At 37.0% G+C, this 16285-nt stretch overlaps 1 protein-coding gene across 1 annotated transcript in view; it reads right to left on the reverse strand.

Annotated features, from left to right (window-relative positions):
- Positions 1 to 15872, reverse strand: part of elfn1a (extracellular leucine-rich repeat and fibronectin type III domain containing 1a) — an 81712-nt gene extending 65840 nt beyond the window's left edge. The window contains exon 1 of the mRNA XM_026257732.1: positions 15475 to 15872. The gene's annotated coding sequence lies outside the window, so the exon portion shown is untranslated. The remainder of the gene's footprint in view (positions 1 to 15474) is intronic.
- Positions 15873 to 16285: the final 413 nt, after the last annotated feature.

Consider the following 16285-nt stretch of genomic DNA (forward strand, 5'->3'; position numbering starts at 1 on the left):
TTCCCCAGGCAATTGAGCTTACATTCATGCCTTATTTTATTTATTTATTTATTTATTTTATCCATGATCCAAACAGACCAAGCAAGAAGAGATCAACTCCAGAGGTCATAGCAATCTGAATGTGATTGTCTTACACACTAACCGTTAATGTTAGATCTGCTGCAGCATGAGCTGTTCAGAGCCTTAGAGAAGTGAACGTAGATGCAATCCAGTGCAAACGTGTGCATGACAGAGGCAACAGTAACCTCAGGGCCCACTGCCAGTGTCTTACACTAGAACTATGCACCTGCTGCCAAAATGCATTCTCCACACACACATATACAAGCAAAATATACACCAGCAAGCACATGGAACCATAGAAAAAAGACAGCCACAGATTTTTAAATGCACCTAAAGGCACACATTTTGGCACAAAAAAATGCATAACAAAGCTGCTTAAAAGAGCATTCTCTCTCTCTCTCTCTCTCTCTCTCTCTCTCTCTCTCTCTCTCTCTCTCTCTCTCTCTCTCTCTCTCTCTCTCTCTCTCTCTCTCTCTCTCTCTCTCTCTCTCTCTCTCTCTCCTCTCTCTCTCTCTCTCTCTCTCTCTCTCTCTCTCTCTCTCTATATATATATATATATATATATATATATATATATGTGTGTGTGTGTGTGTGTGTGTTATATTATGTTTGAATAAGCAATGCCAGCATTGCATGTGTGTGATATTGCTTTTGCACAACAATTCAATAAACAATTTTATATTGCCAATGAAAGCAAACAAAGCTTTTGATGAAACACAGAGCAACAAATACACATACATTTGTGACATTTACTAGCAATTTATAAGTGGAAGCTGTTTCAAAGTAAATCCTGCACCTTGCATTTCAGTACAATAGTGGTGTTTTGTTCCAGAGGATTCTGTGCTTTAAAAAGAGAAGAAAAAAAAAACTAAGGAACGGTTGGGTAAATTATTCAATGACTCACTTATTACATTTTTGGAATTAATAAGCTTTTTGTTAAGTTATATGGTTTCAATTTGTGCCTTTATTAGAGTGAACAGAATAGTAAATCACATGTAGCAATAGTATAAGAAAGGAAACAATATCAGGCAATGACCTCAAGCCAGGACTCAAACTTGGCTCAAAGTGCTACTGCACCATATGTCGAATCTGTGCACAAAAGAGTATGGCTCTTACATGATTGTCAATGAAATTCGAATGACTTATAAACACATAAAAACAGTCAGCTACTGACGTAAAATGTAAACTGTAGAAAGAGCTGCTTAAAAGTAAAAAAGTACTACAAACAAAATTGGTTTGAAACAGCGTGTTCTACACTTTCATATTTCGTAGTTGCACTGAATTGTTTTCTCTCCCACTGGGCGTAATGCACCCTTGTCAATATGAGACATAATGTTATGAATTAACATTTCCATTAAGTGTATTAATGATGTCCTGGTGGGAGCAGTGTACTGTATCGATTTCCATTTCAAAAAGAAAAAAAAAATGTTCTAAATAAAAGCGAGCAGTAAATTCAAAAGTGAAATCTGTAAATACCTCCACTACAGAATGTGTTCATAAAACATTTTTTCATACACTTCACCCTGATCTGACTGTCCTCACACAGGCCATATTTCACTCCAGAGAGAATAAAATTTCTCAGATGAATTTATGATTAAGTGGTGACAGTCCGATGGGAGAGTGAACAAGAAGCAGGGGGGGAGACTTCAAGCAGTGAGTGTGTGATAAAAGTTTTATATGTCACTCAACGCAGCTCAATTTTCTACCCAGCTGATTTGGTGTAAACCGAGGTGATATGTAAGCTATGTGCCTTCAGAAAGCACCCTTCAGCTTCTTCACAGGTTAGAGGGAGGAGCTTCTGCTCCATCTCCCAAGGGAACATCTGACAGAAAGGTTCCTGCATATTTAACCAGGACTGTGCTCCGCTGATGAGATGAGTCCTGCTTTCACCATGCTCTTTTCAGCACATTCCCTCCCTGGGACACACCACTTCATGTTGGGAAACAGAAAGGCCAAGTCAAGAAAAGCATGTTTGTGTTTTTTCTATATATATATTTAATGTGATGAAACCAGCAATGGCTGCACCAAGGCTCATAAGGTTGGAGATTTCTGGAGCAATGTGAGTAATGAGAGGAGAAAGACACAACCGCTCTAATTAAAGTACACAGGAGAAAGGCACGAACCACCAGTGATAAGCATTTAAGTGTGAAAATACGATCAGACAGTTAGGGATACAGTTGTTTGGATATAATAATAATAAAAAAGGGAATAAAATCCCTTTTCCACTCAGGGAGATATTCCCCACTGTTTTGAGTGTGTGCAATGTAGATTTCTATGGTGGTCAGAAGAGATTAGAGTTTTTAATCAGACACAGATCTTATTGGAATATCAAATAGAATTAATTGGATTTTCTGCCTTTTATAACATGATTAATATGCCCAGCCCTCGTGGTTTTAAGCAGCCGGGTGCCTTAAGAGGCTCAGCACTTTACTGTATTTTCAACAGCATACTTCACTCTCATGGGTGGAGAAGAGCAATAAAAGTCAGACTCATAACAAATAAGGTTGACAGCGTATGAACTGAGAGGGTTGATTAATTCAAAGGTCATAAGTCATAGCTAATCTGGCACTTTGTTTGCTTACTGTGTAAGCAAATGCCACTTTCCACAATGATGGTACCAAATATAACTTGGAAAATAATATTTTTTTTTTAAATAATATAAAAGGCTACTTATGTAATATGTTTTATTTTTTTCAAACATGGTATCAAAATTCAGCACGTTATAAGCAATAAAACTTAGTCATTAAAAATAAATATAAATGAAAATAAGGACAGAATAGAATCAGTTTCAATGGGTATCAGGTTTGCAAATTTAAATAAACTAATTTAGGACCTAATGTTAATTTTTTTTTGTTTTTCACAAGCATTGCACACACATTAAACATCATAAATATTAAATATAAATAATTAATTTAACTGGATATCAGTCCAACAGATTATTAAAATTACATTATCGAATGATATTCCTCACTGGATTTGGTGAAAAAAGGTAAAAACCTTTGAAGAACGTAGGAGAGGTAATATATATATATATATATATATATATATATATATATATATATATATATATATATATATATATATATATATATATATATATATATATATATATATATAAAACATGTTGTATATATATATAAATGTTCAGACTAACATACAGCATTTGATGGCAGCTTTTTGTATGCATTTATGAGGGAAACATCAACAAAAAAGAAAATTTAGAGCAATGATTCACACAATTAAATTTTAAAAGCTTTTTAAGAAAGACTACACTTTTGGCCAAGGCATAGCCTTCTCATGTCAAGCCAACAGTAACATCCTCTTCTATCTTGTCCAAAACTGAAAGCCTTTATTTTCATACTGTACCTATTCCGTCTTTAATACTTTTTGTTTTAGACTCAAGAAAAAAAAGAAAATTACTGCATCATACTGTAGCATCTCTGCCTTTTCATTATTTGCACATTTCATTGATTGGCTTTTATAAGCATGCATGTTAAATATTGCATTACTAATCAATCTACAATTTTAAAAGCCTCATTTGAGAATGGCTTGTTCATTTAGTATTCATGAAAACACTTTTCATTTTATTTCACAGCACACAAATAGCCTTTGGGCTTTCACAAAAATGGGGAAAAAAAATTAGGCAGGAGTATCCTACTTTACCTCCATCTGATATATCTGTAATACTGGAGTGTGCCCAGTTTTAAATCTAGAGGATGTTGTAACAGCATGTACACTTCCTCCATGGCTCTGTAAAAGCGATTGGATCAGGTGGAAGTAAATACCCACAGCACGGCCTGATCACGTTCTACTTTTTTCATGCTTTTCTACTCAAGCAGAACCCAGAGGAGATGTTCTCACGTCTTTAACTCTCTTACTGCTTTCTGGCTCAGGTGGTCCAGCGCTGAAGTGAGAAGCTGTAATTGGCACGCAGTGCTTCCGTGAATATCCATATTTATCTTCAGGATAACACCTCACGCGCACTGCAATCTCCAATCCCATGGTGAGAAAGTGCATTTCCCGCTCTCTCTCTCTCTGTGTATCTATAGTATCTCTCTCTCCTTCTAATCTTTTCCCGCCTTCACAATAGGTAATCAGTGGGTCATTCTGATTGGCTCAGAAAGCTGGAGCTGTTTAATGAGAGACAGAGGGCATGTGGGAAAGAAGACAACAGGTGGAGCATCAGTCTCACGCGCCGCAGCTGGAGAGGCACCTCTGTTTCTACCAGCTGTCGGGTCTGGATAATAATCATTAAAACCGCAGGCCTGCAAATCATCTTCATACAACATGAGCAAGGCTGCCGTGAAGGACTCGCGTATTATCACATCATTTGGCGAGAACGTTTTCGCACGAAAACGAGGGATGGGTTTTGATCATTTTGCGGCATTACTATTCTGGAGTAACATGCCAACGTAATTACTGAAATCCACCTGGACTTTGGCTAAGCATGTGAGCAGATGGGGGAAGAAAAGACGGTTGAATGAATGTCACAGTGTAATCTGAATTGGGATGCCGTAAAAGGCTTTCTTAAAGCTTGGCATGCAGTGAGGTCGAATTTATTGCTAAGGGCACACAAATAAACTGAGACTAAATTGATTTAATTCAGTAGGTGGTGCTGTGTGAAGTTGTTGCCCTGAAAGCCCAATGCTACGTCCACCTTCATTAGGCTGCAATCCATCATCATCGGATTGGCCGCTTTTGCGGAAATGACTAGGCAGAGGTCTACATGGCTGGGACCACTCAAGGCAAAACAACAAGTGACAAACACAAACACTTTTAAAAAGGCTGCAAAATAATCTGTAGATTTCTGCTGTTCTGTTTCACCTTTTCCCTTAAACAGGTCTAAGAAAACCATAGGAAAGAAAAATCGCCAGTGAGATCTCTTCAATATCCCAATTGTTTCTACTAGACAACAGTGAGATTAAATCAAGAAAAAATGCTCAAGTCTCCCTTTTGTAAGGTTTGTCTCCTGATTTTTTATCATGCATGTCTCCTCTGGAGGTTCAAAAGAGATATTTTTACGAAAATATATTGTTGTGAAAAGATGTAATCCAGAGTAATCACAGTACGTGAGGCAAGTCAAGAAGCCTTAGGTGAATGTGCATGAACTTTGAGCTCTCATATGGCATTGCATAAGAAACCATTATGCTGCGGTGTTAAATATACCCACATGTGCTCAGGAGTACTTCAGAAAACCACTGTCAATTACCACAGCCTGCTGCTGCATTAAGAAATGCAACTCGAATCTCAAATAGTCAAAAAGATGGTGGAAATGTGTGCTGTGGTCAGATGAGTCCACGTTTCATCTTGTTTTTGGGGAAAACAGACATTAAATAGTTCCAAAGATCAAAGTGACCATCCGCACTTTCCATCCAGAATTAATGACAGAATTTTCATTTTTGGGTGAACTATTCCATTAACACTTATAGTATCCTCAATTCTCAAATCATTAAATATTTTAATGAAAAGGACAATTGATGTGACAAAGGTCAAAATGCCACTGCCCCAACATTTTGGGATGGTGTTGCAGCCATCAAAATTGATTACCAAATACAGTTAAGTTGGTCAGTGACATTGTAAAAAAAAAATTATTCACTTTTTTCAAATACATAAAGGTTGAAAAGAATGGACAAATCACAAATTATAGATTTTTATTGCTGTTTAAAAAAAAATGTCCCAACTTTGTTTGGAATCGGGGTTGTAGATAGATAGATAGATAGATAGATAGATAGATAGATAGATAGATAGATAGATAGATAGATAGATAGATAGATAGATAGATAGATAGATAGATAGATAGATAGATAGATAGATGCTCAAATGAAACAGAACTGTGATCTCAGTAAAGTCTCCTGAGTTATGATGGAGCAGCCAATGAGCAATTATATCTTCCTCTGGGATATCCTTGGATGGACACTCCAATAAAGTCTGTGCTTCCTAAATGACCCAATCATTAATGCAATTAAGATGTCTGCCTCCAATTCAAGAGTCCCTGAGTGTCTGTAAAAATCTGGATGTGATACTGAGGCAGATTGTCACACCAGCAGGCTTATATCAAGCCACCAGCTCATTACAGAACCAATATGGAGCTTAAATCTTTCAAGAATAATATATTCATATCCAGGTGCACGTGAACCTTGAATGAATGAAATTAACGGTAATGGAGGTCTGAGCAAACAGAGGTCCTATCCACTATGTGGTGAGAGAGTCTAATTGGAACGTTAGCATACAGCGTGGCCAACAAACTGTGTGAATATTGGCACATTTTTAATAAGTAGATGCTAGTACTGTATGTTTTCCGGCAACTTCAGAGACAGTTTCTATGGTAACTGTGCTCTTTCTCTCTGCACTGTGAGAGAATATCAGTTGGTTTCCAAAGATTTCTAATGAAAGTAATGGTCTTTAATCATATGACCTCTTAAGTAGACATCAGATAAATTATATAAAACAATCCCCGGCCCTTAATTATGGACAGACGCTTACTGTGAGGTAAGTACAATGCCTGTGCCAGCCAAAAGTTAAATTTATGGTCCATCATGGCAGAAATGCTTAGAGGCCCTTAAAATCTGATGCATTAAAACTCATCTTGGCAGCTGGTACAGTCTGCAGTCAATAGAATTTAAAAGACATTTTACCTAATTATCCTCTGAACTTTGAACAACCATATGAGTCCATAATGTGGGGGGGGTTAGTGCTCACTAGCAAGATATTGGTCATAGAAGTCATGCCCATATGGCTTTGTCATGTTCTGGTGCTCTTTGGTTGACATATGATGTATTAACAGTGGCAGGTCCTTGTTGATTGTGTAGTCACGCAGCATCAAAAATATTCCAGATTTATGCTAGAGAACCCTACATTGAAATTGTTCCTCTCTGTTAAGTATCAAAGCTATTTCACTGAACCAGGACATAGACAGATGGTTGCAAATGTCTAATTGAAAATGTTTCCTCAAACTCTAAGCATTCGTGAGTGCAATATTTATTTATTTTTTTTTATTTTTTTTGGAAGAAGTACCATTGACAAGTTGCATGAGGAATGTGGGTCTGTCATTTCAAAAAAGAAAGAAAGAAATTTCAGTCACTATTTACTCAACCTCTCTATCATTCCAAAGCTCTATGGTTTTCTTTCTTTTGCAGAACATGGAACAAGATATTTTAAAGAAAGCTGGAAATCGAACAATCTTGGTAATTCATTGATTTGCACTGTATTTAAAAAAACAATAATTATACAATAATTAAAAATAATAATAAAACAGACATTTCTTAAAACATCATATTTTATGTTCCACAGAAGAAAGTACATTATGCAGTTGTTGAAAAGGCATCCTTCCTTATAAATATCAAATTCTTAAACCTTAATTCATAAAAACTGTTACATTTGAAGGGAATCACTTCAAAAGGCATTTTTTTATGAACAGAACAACAACAACAAAAATTATCAGAAAGCTAATCAGTGAAGGGGTGCATTTATTTGTTGAATATATGACTTGTATTTTAATGTGTTTGTGAATAAATATGTCATAGACCTACATGTTCTTTCAAATGACCAACATTACACATTTATCCGTCTGCCACAATCTTTGAATTTGCAGTTCAAGTTTTGTGTAAATGCCCTAGTGGCAACCGACAAAAGAACACAACACGATGTCTCAAAGGGATGGAAAATATTTGATATCTGCTGTTAAATGCCGCCGTTTGGAAAGTGCCAAGTTCATGCTACCGGTGTGCTTGAATAAGGACCGGGCGACCTGCCCGACTCAATTCTTTGTGATGTTGTCAGAGAACAACATTCTCCCGTACACTTCTCACCACGAACAAGATAAGTCTGTCAGAAATAAAAGGAGGTGGTCTCTCTGTACGCGATAGGTCTCTGCACATGGATAAATTGCCCCGCAGATTCAATTGGAGAACTGATGGGGGGCTGATGGAACAGAGGGAAACTGGAAGAGTGGACTGTTTGAATTGTCATGTGGGCATGAAGCATTATTTACTGTGATGAACAAGCCACACAGTCAGATTATAAATGAGCTTTTCCCCAGGAGAGGGTAAATAGTGACACACTTGACACAAAGACAGACGTGGTGTTTGCTTTCGCAGCCTTTTCCTCCTTTTCAGCCATATGTACGGCGCCGCACGATGAATGATATCACCTTTGTCTCCCATTTCATTTCCTCACAGACATCCTCAGATTTTTGTCAGTTTCGCAGAATATCCCAATCGGTTCAAATTGTCTTCGGTGAGCAGACGAAGACATTAATCAGATCTGCAAGTATGAGACAGTTTAAGGTTTTTTTCCCTTCCAGAGGCCAGAAGCATTCTCTACCAGATGGTAGTTTGGCTGTTTCCATGTACCCGCACCTGTTTCTCAATTTATTTCTACAGTTCCTTTCTCAACACATTTCTAATATCACATCCTATCCTGTCCCACTAGGCAATAAGTCAAATCTTGAAGCGTGACAAACAAACCGTTTCCAGTGCTACAAGTTTCCAGCCGTCTTGATTCCAGAAATATCTGACGCATTCGTTTTCTCCATAGAGATTTAGAAATATTGTTTAATACATACTGTAGCTCCAGTCATGAACTAAACCAACCAGCTGTGAGATGAGTCATGACATTATAAACTTTTATTTGAAGCAAAAACTGTTTGGAAAAAAGGTACGTGGTGTACTTAACATTTTTACAGGGCAATGAAATACATAGCTAATAAACACTCTGACTGGTGTAATCAAATCGAAACAACACAAAAATATTGAACTATATACCTACTTAGCTATTGATTCATTGTTTAAAATCCCTGATTATTAGTATGCAATACAATATATCTAAAATAATTGTAAGATATTCTAATGCATGCTCTTTTTGCAAAGCTTCATTGGACTGAATGGCCACTGCTGAGCTATTTGGTAGCAACGGCTTCCGTGATTGGTGGATCAAAGGTGCTCTCCTTAGGATCATGGGTAGTGTAGTTTTTCGCTTTGGAAATACGGGAATTTGATTACTAAACGCTTTTTAGCATTCAATCCATTATGTAAAATCATGTTCCTCAAAATTAATTTCTTTATGAAAAAATTAAATATATAGGATAGGAATTTTCTATCAACAGCACCAACATCAATACTATAATTCTTGCCATTATTATATGTAGAATTTACAAATATGCTCCCTCAGGTTATCTTTAAATACATATCCTACTACTAAATTATCTCACAGAACCAAAAACACTGTATTCACAAACAGTGAAGCAGCAGATAGTTCCTTCATGAAAAGATTTGGTAAAATGCAGAAAGAGAAAGAATATTGGTGCCCTTGAATGTCACAGTGAGGGACCAGCTGAGGACAGGGAGCTCTCTCTTTCAGCCAAAAGCCTTATTACGCATTGCACATGGAACTACTGGATTCGAGCTTTATATTGAGATTCCACCCTGAAAGACACGTACGTATGTGGATTGCTGCCCAACAAGTATTATTTTGGCTTTGGAACAGAATCATTGCATAGGCCTTGTATTTCCCATGTGAACTAATTACAGTGATTGCAATATGGACATTTCATTCAATAGGAAGCAATTTTACAGTTTGTGTGTGTATGTGTGTGTGTGTAGTATATGCAAGCGTCAGCTCTTGCTTGACATGAAGAGTGATCAAGAATATTGATCCTGTTAAATACAATGACACTGTGACGTCACCCTGACTAAAATTTAGCCACCATGAATTGATTTTGAAAACAATTCTAATTACAATCAATGTCGACAACAGTTTTTGCTGCTTAATATTTTTGTGGAAAATAGTTTGGAGGCAAGGAAGAATTATTATTATTATTATTATTATTATTATTATTATTATTATTATTATTATTATTATTATTTAGGTGCACTAAAACAATCAAAAGACATCACTAATTTTATAAATTATTTCTATTTCAAATAAATGCTGTTCTTTTAAACTTTCTATTCATCAAAGAATCTTAAAAAATAATAATAATAATTGTTTCCACAACAATATTATACAGAAGAAAAAAAACAGTTTTCGACATTTATAATAATAAGAACTATAATAAGTAATTGAGCACCAATAAAAACTGATCATAAATGAACATCAAATCATCATATCAGAATGATTCTGAAGTATTATGTTACCCTGAAGATGGAGTAATGATGCTGAAAATTCAGCTTTGATATCACAGGAATGCATATTTCTTATATTTTACAATATTGTTGTTTTTACTGTATTTCTGATCAAAGAAATGCAGCCTTGCTGAGCATACAATACTTTTTCATTAAAATCTTAGCATTTAAAAAAAGAAAAAGAATTATTCCCACATTATTGACCAACATGTACATATGTAATCACACACACACACACAATTGTTATAAAAAAAAGAAGCTCTCCACAAATTGTTTTCCTTTCATTTTAATTGGTTCCCAAAAGCACAACTTGTCCTAGTCTTTGTTTTACGTCACATAAACTTCAAATTTTATCAATGCAGCAGTGGTTTAAGATTATACTGACCTCATAACCCCTAAAAGCACTGCATTCTGATTGATATCTGCACTAAATGCATATCCAACAGCCAAGCACACATGAAAGAATGACCGAGAAAGAGAGAACTCTTTGAGGAGAGTGGCTGGCTGCTCAAAAACTCAATCAATAAAAGAACCTCTGAAGTGAGCATTGACAAACCTGTTATGTATCACCAGCTTTAATGGATTCTCATGCATAGGACATACATCAAGTCAGGGTGCAGGCCTGCAGGTATACAGCATGCTACTCTGTATCCCGACCTCTAATTACTTCGCAGGAGGGATGACGAAGACGAAAGAGGGGTAATGTTCAATATCCCTTATACTCTCAAATGTGGAGCCTGATCAAGGATTTGCCCATAATAAGATTGCCAGCAGCAAACTACACGGTCATTTCTTGCAATGGATATTAATACAACGTAAAAAAACAACAACAAAAAACCACATACGACTGTATACATCGTTTACACACACACACACACACAAACATATATATATATATATATATATATATATATATATATATATATATATATATATACACACACACACACATAAAGACAGGTAAATGTTTACATCAAAAATGTAAGCTGGACTGATTCGGTTATTGTTTGATTGATTTAGTTTTATTAATTATTAAAGCATACATGAAAAGGAAGTTGCAATCGCCTTTTCTTGTAACATATTTCAATGAAATGGCTTCTCTAAAAATAATTAGAGCGGGACTTTATTAGATTTTGTGATCTTAATTAAAAGAGAAAAACATCTCTTTTGAGTTCATTGTTACATCATATAGTATTTTGACTTAATTACAAACAGTTCATGCTGTGAACAAGGTTCTGGATCTTAAAAAAAAAAAAAGAAAGAAACTGACAATACACTGAATTTGCACATACTGTCCAGAACACATCTAATTGTCACATGCACTCTCTGTAAAAGGACTGTATCACCAACCATTCCAAAACACTGGTCCCACAACGTTATCTTACTCTGTTAGCTTTGAGAGCATTATTCGTGTTTAATACAGCTGCGACTGACAGTGACATCTGCGGCGTTGGAGTTGCAATCTCCAAAGCAAACACCGCTACGGTGCTTGCAGGGTTAGAATGGGCCATACCGCTAGGTAATGGCTAGCCACGCGGTTAATGACTCACACAAGCTGCTGATTCAAGGTGAAGCTGTTAATGCCGTTTGTGTGCTTTCCAAGAGATACAATCGCAACAACTATGCAATCTTTGCTTTGCTAAATTGAAATAAAACAGCACTCAAGGGCAAAGGCTGTGAGGACATCGGTTTTCTAATTTCAGCTTCATCTGCAAAATCCAGTCACTTATTTAACACATTGTTGAGGCTCCCGGATGCTCGCTGAAACCTCCATTTTCTCCTTTCTGAACATTTGCTTCAGATGTGAATTACTTGTCAATTTCAAGCTGTCCCAAGGGTCAACGCTTGTTGTCAGCTTCCAATCAGTCCCTCCCAACACACCGATGCATTGCTGCCAAAAGGTATTGTGTTCGGGACAAGAAGAGTAAAAGAGAACCTCAAAAAACAGCCTAGCCTTGAATCTCCATGTCACTTTATTCAAGGCCCTCGAGCATTCAGGTATAGTAAAAACCTTTGTTTGCTACAAGACATATCCAGCTGCTAATGTGCGCTGAAGTGCAAGGGACATTGCCACAGGCTTACAACATCTCCATCAATTTAAAATCAAAAGGCTGCCATCTCAATGTGTAAACAAGAAACATCTATCAAAAATACATACTTCATATCACAACGAATCAAAGCCCAATATGCCACTTCAGTCCAACAGCCTCTCAAGGGTGTTCAGGACCACGGATAGCCCCTCTTTCCCTATTCAGCCTCTGCCGCCTCACTTCTAGGATACTGGCATATGAATAAAAATAGGTTTCTTCCAGTCTCATCTAGTCATGACACATTCCTGAATCATACCAATAGGTCCATTTGCTTTTTATTGTAGAAACACCTTTTCATGTATAATATCAGCTATGTGTAAGTGATGAGCTGTAAATTTCCTAAAATACAGGCAGAGATTTGGTAGTTGCATGCCTACAATTAATTTGATGCATGCCTTACATTTCTATATATATATATATATATATATATATATATATATATATATATATATATATATATATATATATATATATATATATATATATATATAACAAACTCAGCCTTAATAAAATATACATCCGTCGGTCTGTTTATCTGTCTGTCTGTCCACACCACAGCTGAAATAGACACAGAAAAACTATAATGAATTTTGTTCTAACTGATTGCTATCAATGTTTGCTTCTGCTTCACCTATGCAAGTCTTTTCTTTTACTCTCCTCTGTTTTACTTGATCATGGTGCTTGTCTCTCAGAATGATCGGCTCTGAACTGTCCTTATCTATTATCAACACACACTCAGTGGTGCTGTAAAAGCTTTCACTAACAATTGCACTTGTGTTTTATGAGTCTATGTATTAAGTGAGTACATTGGGTGGCTACATAATTTATCATTAATTATGCCTGATGAGTGAGTGCTGCAGGCATAAAGGATGCTTTTTATAAAGCCAAATAATATGATATTAATATGAGCGTTGCTTTTCCAACACTGCACAAACAGATGTGCCGCCTTTTCACCCTCATCTTGCCATCTTCCTCTATGTCTGTCTATCTGTATGTCTATCCATCTCTCTCTCTCTCTCTTTCTCTGTATCCGCGGCACGATTGCTCTCTCCTCCACAAAGAGCCTGGCTCAGACACCTTGCATACAAAACAGCTGACTCAATCTTCAAGCTGCATAATCAAGATAAGAGAGACGGAGAGAGAGAGAGGAGGGGACAGACGTACGCATCTAACAAATGATGTTTTAGTTTTTGAACCAGCACAGCTCTTCGTTGAATGTTAGGTTATGCTTAAGCACAGCTCTTGAGTAAATCCTTCTGATGAAAGTACCAAATGATTAAAGCGAGGGTGGAGATTCTCTATCTGTCTGTAGTCCGTCCAGTTCAGTCATTCAGTCATTTATGCTGTATAACTACTGTATATATTCTACTGAATGATCTTTCAGAAATGACACATACTGCACAACCACTAAAATCCGAAATAATAATATTAATAATGTTCATGTTTATTCTGATCCATGGTTTTCAATCAGGGGTCCCTGAAAGTACTGTACTGGGTCCTTTGGCAAGATATTTGAAGAAACATATAAAATACATTTTCTATTTCAAGAAAATGTTACCAAGAAAATACCCTTGGGTTGGCTCAGAGTCTGGATAGGGTCCCTGTGTTCTATAAAAGCTGAAAATGCCTGCTTCAGATGAATAACATTCATTATTTTAGGCGTCAACAATACTTTTCAACCTGATATTAACAAAACAACACTGCTATATAAGTCCAATATAATTTAGTTACTTTACAGTTTGTGTATATGTATATAAACATCAGGCTTTTAAGAACTCGGAGAGTGATTTATAAGCCTCAAAATACAAATGCTTTTATTGAAGAAAAAAAAAAGGTTTGTTCTGCCAAAGAGCATGTTTGTCCTGCCAAATGTATTTGCTTCTTTTGAGGGGGATAGGTGCTTCACTTACAAGCTAAGACACAGTCACTCCGTTTGCTGATCCAGTTCTTACTGGAATACACTGTTCTGAGTAGCATGATGGACGAAGCTCTTTTCTTACGATGTGTTTCTCAGATGACCTAATACGCTAAGTATCTTTTAGAGGGTGGGTCTCAAAGTTTAACTGTACAGTTATGTCAGTCAAGGTGAGGAAAATCAACTGCATATCCATGTTGGATGCACAGATTTCACTGTTTAAAGCACGCAGAACTTACATTTCGCAGATAACTGGGCATTTGCACTGACTCCAAGTCCTGTTAAACGAAGCAGGCTCGGTCATTTTTCATGTCTTCTCTTTTAAAGCTTTTTAACTCACTAAAGCTGGTCCATATATTCATGAAATCTTTGGAAATGGCATACTCCACAGTATGTCTACGTCACACATTCAATCTTAACTCAATTATTATGTCTCTGAATAATTTATTAGACTTCCAGAGTCAAATGATTTCTTAATTTAGCAATCCTAACGTGCGGTCCTCAGAGAGACACCCGTGCACTGGATTCATTCAACACTACACACAACTGGTAATAAACGAACTGCATTTTTATATAGCTGAAAAACTTTCAGAGCTCTGTCGGCGTAAACGGACACAGAAAGCTATTATAAGCGTATTTGCTATGTACAGATCGCACTCACGAGATTCACTCAAATCTACTGACCGAGGACTAAAAGGGCGAACAGTTGTCAGTTTTACGGCTGAAGGCGAACTCTAGCGGCAAACCAAAGCTGTCTGCTGTCCAGGGTCCTGAAACGATTTGCGACATTCTGTGGATGTTAGCAAAAGCACGAGATATTAGTGCCTATAACATTTCTAAGTGAGACGCTTTTGAGTTCAAAAAGACCTAAACTAGCAAGCATTAAGTGTCCACTTGCTGAATGTATCTTAGAATTCCATATATTGCCGCTCAAATGCATCACGTCAGTATTTGTCAAATAATTCCATGCAGAATGTCAAATGATTCCAAAAGAAACGCGCTCACAACTCGCGTGTACGCCGACATACACTCAAGCCTTAGTGCAAAACGAAGCGAAGTAATGTTCATTTAGAGTCCGTGTAGGTTTCACTGTCAAACTCAACACATTAGAAGATGCATTAATAAGTTAGACAAGTCATGTCGAAGCATTTGTTGCAAATACGCGGAGAGAAGCCACATAGATAACTTACATGTCTCAGACTACACTTGCGCTCCTTTCATTTCTCGTCCGACAAAACCAACGTTAGAAGCGATGTAGATGCGACATTCCAAAGCATTTCTCACTTACCTCTTTCGCAGAGCGAAGCAAGAGTCTCTCCGTAACCAAACCGGGGTCCCTATGTCACCATGTACCCCCTTGACATTCTCTAAGAGGCAGTAGATATCGGACAAGGGTTAAAAAAAAAAATCACGCGCGCACACACACAAGGTTCCTCTTGGCCTCGGAATAAAGAGAGCTGCAGCTCCTCACTGCGTCAAGCGCGATCCTCAAAGATCCATTAGAGAGCGAGCGATTAATTCAAGGCAGAGCCTTTATGTATTCCGCACAGACAGAGACATGGCAGAGTAGTTTTGTCAGTCATAAAACGAGCGACAGAGCCTTATAACTGTTCCCAGTCATTTTTTTAGTTGAGTTGAGAAGCGGGACTTGAGCACTGCTCATCCACAAGTCCAGTTGGGGCAAGGTTAAATCTCATAATAAGATTGTAGGTTACTGCGAGGCTATAATTGGTGTTGGGTTCGACACTAAATAGGGCTGTGTGCCACGTGAGAGAAGAGTTTGGTTCAAAATGTGAGATGTTAAATTACTATCCCTGTATGCAGTAAGCAACTTGCGAGTTATTTAGGGATTTGTAAATCTACTTAAAGCAGCGCGAGGAGAGCATACTGTAGTCTGTGTAGAACAAAAGCTTTGGCAATGCAATTATATTCACGCTGCTGGTCGAGGGATGAATATTTAGCTCGTTTTATTCCTTAGCAAAGTTAAAGCTACAACTATACCTGCTGTGAAGGCTACTGGAAACCCATTTTTTAAATTTCGGTACAGAATTATTTTATACAGACAATCGGTTCACGATTCTTTAACGGCAATATATGGT

Source organism: Carassius auratus, unplaced genomic scaffold, assembly GCF_003368295.1.
Source record: "Carassius auratus strain Wakin unplaced genomic scaffold, ASM336829v1 scaf_tig00214480, whole genome shotgun sequence".
Taxonomy (NCBI): Eukaryota; Metazoa; Chordata; class Actinopteri; order Cypriniformes; family Cyprinidae; genus Carassius; species Carassius auratus.